General features: G+C 36.5%; 1 protein-coding gene across 1 annotated transcript in view; it reads left to right on the forward strand.

Annotated features, from left to right (window-relative positions):
- The window catches only part of LOC125654980 (kelch-like protein 24), a 12,948-nt gene extending 8,722 nt beyond the window's left edge, over nt 1-4,226 (forward strand). The window contains exon 2 of the mRNA XM_048885087.2: nt 1-4,226. This exon is cut by the window's left edge and continues 5,425 nt beyond it. The gene's annotated coding sequence lies outside the window, so the exon portion shown is untranslated.
- The last annotated feature ends 3,372 nt before the right edge of the window (nt 4,227-7,598 follow it).

Genomic DNA, 7,598 nt, shown 5'->3' on the forward strand with positions numbered 1-7,598 from the left:
AAGTTATATAGAAGCTAGCTGTCACAGAAGCTCCTGTTTGGTTTATCAAGACACAAAAAATGTTGTTTAGTCATTATATGTCAAGTCAGTATTCATGAATTATAAGATTTTTATTTATTTGTGGTAGAAGGGATTCCATGTTAACAATATTTTTAGTTACAGTAATGACCTATCAAAAAATGTGCTAGTCCTCAATTCCATTCTGAAAATGTGCTAGTCTTCAATTCCATTCTGAAAATGTGCTTTATCTTTACTTTCTGAAACTTTCATACAATATACATGATATACCGACCGAATTATTTTCAGAGAAACGTAATCTTTTTAAGGAGGAGTAATACATCATTTTTATGGCCGACTTCCTATCTATACATGAATGAAAATACAAATACATGTATCAGCAATACTTCTATATTCCTTTCGTGTCGCTCTTTATATATATATATATATATATATATATATATATATATATATATATATACTTTTTACTTATAATGACATGTCACAAGCTGTAGGTGAAGTACCATAAATTTAGACTTATGCTTAGCTCTCAGGGCCATAGCAGTGAGGGTTCTTTAACATGCCAATGTCTACAGCGATGAAGTAATCACTATATATGTTTATGTCTTGGGTTTGACACGGTTATAGCACAAGTGGGACTCGAATTCAAAACCTTGTGGTAATGAAGCGAATGCTCTTCTACCAGCTATGCTATAACAACCTGACCCCTTTAAATCCAGTTGGGCAGCTCAGTAGGTTAATGTTTTGACTGCTGAACTGTAGATTCTAGCAGGGGTTTACCCCCACCCCCTCCCAATTACTTTCTACTAAAACTGCATTTTTGCAAATAAGTAAGGTCAAAATTATTAATGTACATATCCTCCACTTTACATCCATATCAGCTAGATTTCCTGGGTGTCATTCCTCCTTAAGAAGATCTGTAACATTGAAGACACAAGTGGGCTTTTCTTTATCAAGATTTGTTTGGCGTCTACATGCATACTTTTCATATTTTCAAATTCTTTTCGAGAACCACAAAACCAGTTTTATTTCAAATTTGCAGTTAAAAGTGTCCTTGGATGAATGAAGGGGTTTCATCAAATGAAGTACCATGCCCTATTCCATTGGGAGATAATTTAAGAAAAGATGTACATGTAATGAGATGATTTACTGGTGCTCAAAACACCCTTATCCGAAGTACAAAGGAATCAGATGTTTGAAATATTCCCAATGTTTTATTTGAGGATTACGGTGTCTGGACAGATCCAGTGTCAGTCACTGTGTATAGTTATAATGGGAAGCTAAAGGCACACTTACATGCAACATTAAAATAAACAAGGAAGTCACAATTTTTTTTAAAAATTTTGCAATGTGATAAGGTTGGTTTTAATCTGAGGAAGCATATTTACACATGTAAAACAAGTAGAGAAAATAAAAATGTTTCCTCAAGGCTAATTCAGTTGAATAAATATACACTACCAGAGTAAGGGACTATCCTGTAGGTGTGAAAGCCCTTTGTTAATTTGATAGTGGTATTGTATTTGTATGCATAATTTAAATGATTTCCACATATTTGATGCAACATGTTAATGTACATATTGCAGATGTGATTTTGAATTTATGATTTATTTTCTCGTCTGAATGAGTTTGACTTATTGATGTCACAGTACATGATATTTTTACATGATATTTACTGCTGCATTTAGAAGTATATAAAGTTCCTATTGTTAGAAATCAATCCCAAAATAAAAATTTGTTAAAATTCTTCACTAAAGTAAATGTACATGTTCAGATACTCTGAAATATTTTGATATATTCACATACCTTTGTATAATTCATTGTCATAGAATTTTAAAGATTTTATTAAATAAACTTTGCAAAGTCCAGTTTCTGAGTTTTTATTATAATGTTTCAGACGTTTTTGGCTTGTTTTAAAAATGGCAACCTGCTCTTAATGACTACCTGTTTGTGACCTGACCTAAGAAATGACTACCTGTTTGTGACCTGTCCTACACTAAGAATGACTACCTGTTTGTGACATGTCCTACACTAAGAATGACTACCTGTTTGTGACCTGTCCTAAGAATGACTACCTGTTTGTGACCTGTCCTACACTAAGAATGACTACCTGTTTGTGACCTGTCCTAAGAATGACTACCTGTTTGTGGTCTGTCTTAAGAATGCCGGTAGAGAGTATTGGTCTGCTTTGTTGTTTCTGAATGTTGTTTCCTGACCACTAATGTTCTGCAGATTCACAGTAGGTGATAGACCTATCCTTGGGATTTTTTGAAGTGTTCTTTGTCAGAGTCCGCAGTCACATTTTCAGGCATGTTGCAGTGAGGGACGACTATGTGACTTGTACATAGAGAAACGAGAAAGAAGGTCGAGTTCTAAATCTTTGTTGGACTGAAGGGTGTGCAAGATGGACAGTGTGTCTGTCGGGCAGCGGTTGGCCTCCATATGGGAGGCTGATTTTTCAAAACTTCCGTTTCGGATCTGTAATTTGTTGGAGTTCAGGCTGGTCACAATGCAGATTTTTTCTTCTTTGTCTTCAGGATACGGAACATAGATTCCTGCCCTTCAAGCTGATTGTATCTGCCACAGAACTATAGGTTTATACTTGAGTCCTTAACTTTTAGGGAACAAGTGAGTGGGTGAAAGTCTTTCTTTCAGGGCTACTGTGAGAAATTTAACACCAGGAATGCTTCACTGGATAAGGGGTGAGGTCTCTTCGCTCCAGGCAAGAGTGTGACATCACTGCGTTCCTCAAAGGGTTGAAAATCTCTGTTGGTTTCAAGCTCCTGGATATGTGTAGACTTATTGCCCACCGTGATGATATGGGTGCTTCAATGTGAACGTTGGACTTATCTGTACATAGTGTCTCGTGTAGTCATACCATACTCTGTCACTGACTCTACAAGTGTACATGCTTGATTTCGCTTTCTTGTATTTGTTTCTTCCGTGTCAGGTGCGTCGCAAATGTCACTTCTAGGTACGTGAGGTTCTCCTGAGAGACTTACAGGTACGTGAGGTTCTCCTGAAAGACTTCCAGGTACGTGAGGTTCTACTGAAAGACTTTCAGGTACGTGAGGTTCTGCTGAAAGACTTCCAGGTACGTGAGGTTCTCCTGAAAGACTTCCAGGTACGTGAGGTTCTCCTGAAAGACTTCCAGGTACGTGAGGTTCTCCTGAGAAACTTACAGGTACGTGAGGTTCTCCTGAAAGACTTCCAGGTACGGGAGGTTCTCCTGAGATACTTGCAGGTACATGATGTTCTCCTGAGAGCACGAAAAGTTTTCTTTTGATGCGCAGGTTGGCTCATGGTCTTTATATGACGTGCTGAGTGGTTGTATCGACATTTATTTTCAAGTCACTGCTTTCAAGAACATTATGTGCTGTAGCATGTATTCTTCCGAGCACCGCAAAGACAAAACGAAAGAAAGCTCTCAATAATGAAATGTAGCAGCAATTCTGTTGGACTCATCTCAGGTATTAAATTGTTTCCTCCATATTATCCCAATCAGCTCAAAACATACTCTGGAGTTATTTAATTACAAGGGAAAATACGTGAATGTGAGTCAGCACACAGGTTTCTAGTCGAATATTTTGAAATAGTACCACAAGGATACATACATAAGTCAATGTCTTTGTTAATGATATTTCATTCACAACATGTGTCACGAACTGAACATTTTGGTTGTACAATGATCTACAAAATGATTGGTATGACATTTTCATTTCTGGGTAACTTGCAAGAAGTTTTGTGTGCAAATTAACAAGAGAGTTACATAGTAATCTTTTCTACATCTTCTTTTTGGATCTCAGTGTTATCGTGTCCTTCTTGTCAGGCAATAATTTACTGTTGATGTCTTTTTCAAAAAATTCTGTAACTTCTGTTTGGTGTCGTCTGATGCTGGCATTGCCCCTTTTCTGAGCTTGGCTGCTTGGTTGGTATTTCTTCTTAGTCTCCATGTAGACACGCCTAATCTTGTTCGGGAAACAGACATTACCCGATACTTTTTCAGAACCTTTCCTGAGACAATATTTGACAAAATACGCTTCGCATTATTTGATTTTTCATCCAACATTCTTCTCTTTTATTTCAGGAACAACTGCATTGTAGAACAGTAATTTCTTCCTGACATTGTTGAACAGTAATTTCTTCCTGACATTTTCAGGGATTGTTATGTACGTTCTGTAGAGGTACTGACTAAAACCCGGTCTCGGTCCCGTGACTCAAACTCGGTCCCGGTCTTCGGTCTCCGTCCCATGACTAAAACTCGGTCCTGGTCTTCGGTCTCGGGACTAAAACCCGGTCTCGGTCCCGGTCTTCGGTCTCGGTCCCGTGACTAAAACCCGGTCTCGGTCCCGGTCTTCGGTCTCGGTCCCGTGACTAAAACCCGGTCTCGGTCCCGGTCTTCGGTCTCGGTCCCGTGACTAAAACCCGGTCTCGGTCCCGGTCTTCGGTCTCGGTCCCGTGTCTAAAACCCGGTCCCGGTCCCAGATACTTTTATTCGATTAAAACAGAATATTTATAGGTTATAGACTTTGTATGGGAAAATATGACGACCGAGTTTTTTGGCGCGTAGACGGACCGAGCTTGCGAGGTCCGTTCGCGACATAAAACGAGGTCGTCATATTTCTCATACAAAGTCTATAACCTTTTTATTATATACTTTCAATTTCATTTAGAAACTAACAATAATTTTATTTTTAACAATAACGTTATCGGTTTAACTGAGTAAAAGATGAAAAACACGAAAAATTTAAAATTAACGGCGTAGAAATTTTATTGTGACGTAATGTTTGCGGGCCGGAATGTTTACGGGCATATATCGTGTGATATATGCCCGCAAACTTTTAAAGAAAAAAGAAGAGATGAAATTGAAAGTATATAATAAATCAGGATATTTGAGCCCCATTTCTCAATAACTTAGGTATGCCATCTCATTCCTGCATTCTGATGGTAACTTGATCATATTATTTTCTTCTTTTGTAAAATAATATGTGAAAACTCCGGGACCGGTGGGACCGAGAAATAAAAACAATCCGGTCCCGGTCTCGACATTTTTCCTCAATAGCCGCTCTAATCTACCTTTTCATAAAAAGATAAGGACGTGATACTCAATGGCATCCCTTTGTATACATATGTTTCTGATTTATTGTGTGTGTAGGTTTTTTTTATTCCAATATTATCAATATTAAGATAACGAACAGTGATCAATCTCATAACTCCTACAAGCAATACAAAATAGATAGTTGGGCAAACACGGACCCCTGGACATACCAAAGGAGGGATCAGGTGCCTAGGAGGAGTAAGCATCCCCTGTTGACCGGTCACACCCGCCGTGAGCCCCATATCCTGATCAGGTAAACGGAGTTATCCGCAGTCAAAATCAGTGTGCCAAGAACGGCTTAACAATCGGTATGAAACACGTCAGACAGCATTTGACCCAATGATAGGTTGTATTGACGAACTAGATCGTTATAACGACCATAGAATTTGCGAAATGCTGACTTCAATCGAGACTGTTGAAATCCCTGCGCCATCAACTTGTTTGTCAGTAGCTTACCTCAATTTAAAAACTGACTATACCCAAAACAAGCTCTTGTATATCGAATCAGTTGAGATATATAAACACCATATGCAGGTGATAATGGAATATTGCTACATAAATGTGGGAAGTTGACGATGGAGAAGCTGAAATCATCGCGTTTGTCATACAGTTGAGTTGTTAGTTTGCCGTTAATGTCTACTTTCATTAAAATATCTAAGTATGAAGCAGAAGTGGACGACTCTGTGGTGTCCTTTATTTCGAGCTCACAGGGATATATGAAATCGACATATGAATGAAAGCTATCATTGTTAATAGACAAAACGTCATCGATATATCTAAAAGTCGAATTGAAGGTCACAGCGAGAGATTTTTTCTTCTCACGTAGAAGTTTTTGAATAAATTCTGCTTCATATGAATATAAAAACAGGTCAGCTAACAAAGGAGCACAATTCGTGCCCATGGGAATTCCAACAGAATATATATTTATGTCAGAATCGAACTCAACTAAATGTACGTAACATTTTCTCCCAAATGATCGCGTTACACTACCTTTTCATAAGAAGATAAGGATGTAGAAGGGAAATATATAAGTACTTATTTTGGTGTATTTGTTTGTAATTTACAGTTAGTTATTTGCTCATTTATTTTATTTCTTCTAATCCGGCCAAAATCAGTTTTCAAAGATTTATGCTTTGTATTCCGAACCCGATCTCTTTATATGGGTATATATTTTACATATACATGTATATATTTGTATATAACCAATGAATAATAACTATAAAATATTTCTTCCATTCTTATTTGATACTTAGTTTTCTTTTTTTCAGTTGTGGTTCTTTTAGATAGAATGCTTTAAAAAATTCCACCTTATAATTATATTTATAGTTTCTATAAAAGTGTGTCAAACATAGACATGCTCACCAAAATGTCAGATTCTGTATACTTATACAGAAGATGTCCTCTGACTTTAGATCTATGGTATGTTTTTACTGTAATATTATGTGGTAACTATATTTATTGTGAATAGTTATATACGTATGTGTACAAACATATTAATTATGCTGCACAAAAACTGTTTCTTTCCTATTTTCAAAATATCTTGTATTTCAAAGTGCATAAATTTGACATAAACTGACAAATTTATATACAATGCAATCTACATTTATAAATATGCAAGACATACCTGCATGTAAATTCATTTAAGAAATAAATTTCAGTTTTGAAAATGCAAATAGGCCTACTGTTAGCGCTTCATGAAAAGTATGCCTGCGTCAAGCATTTCATACCCTCATGTATTTTTACTAACCAGTCATAAGTTATGGCTAAGGTTAAAGATTTTCAAAAGTAGGTCGAATTTGAAAGGTTAAGAATTGCATATAAAGAAAGGTCTTGTCACAAGGAGTACACATGTGAAATATGAAAACCCTATCAACATGCATTCAAAAGTTATGCCGAAGGTTCAAGTTTTTGCTGACAAACACACGGATGGGCCAAAAACTATATAAATGCGCCCCGAATATCCGATCACGGGGGGTATAAAAATGAAATTGAACATTTGCTTTTCAAAAGCATCATTCTTGTATTCAGAATCTTTCTGGAAAGGGTTTGTTGTTGTTGCTGTTGTTGACACGAGTGCACATTAATTTTGTTTCGCTATCAACAGCAATTATTCATGTTTAAATATTTATAATAAAATTTAAGGCCAATATTTTTTGTTGTTTTTTTTTTTTTTATTCATTAATGAACGATTTTATAAGAACTAATATAATGTCATAATTTAAAAAGTTAATGCGATTCTCACGATACACTCGTAAATGAGAGAGAGAGAGAGAGAGAGAGAGAGAGAGAGGGAGAGGGAGAGAGAGAGCAGTCAGCAGTATATACATGTACAGAGACCTGGTTTGGAATACACCAACATTGAATTTGAAAATTTCATCAATCGTGTGGTCAGGTGTTTGACCTAAATGAAAAACAAATGAATTAATTTTGTAAAAATTACATCCAACAGTAAATTACAAACAAATACACCAGGATAAGTACATAT

This window comes from Ostrea edulis, chromosome 7 (genome assembly GCF_947568905.1).
Source record: "Ostrea edulis chromosome 7, xbOstEdul1.1, whole genome shotgun sequence".
Classification (NCBI taxonomy): Eukaryota; Metazoa; Mollusca; class Bivalvia; order Ostreida; family Ostreidae; genus Ostrea; species Ostrea edulis.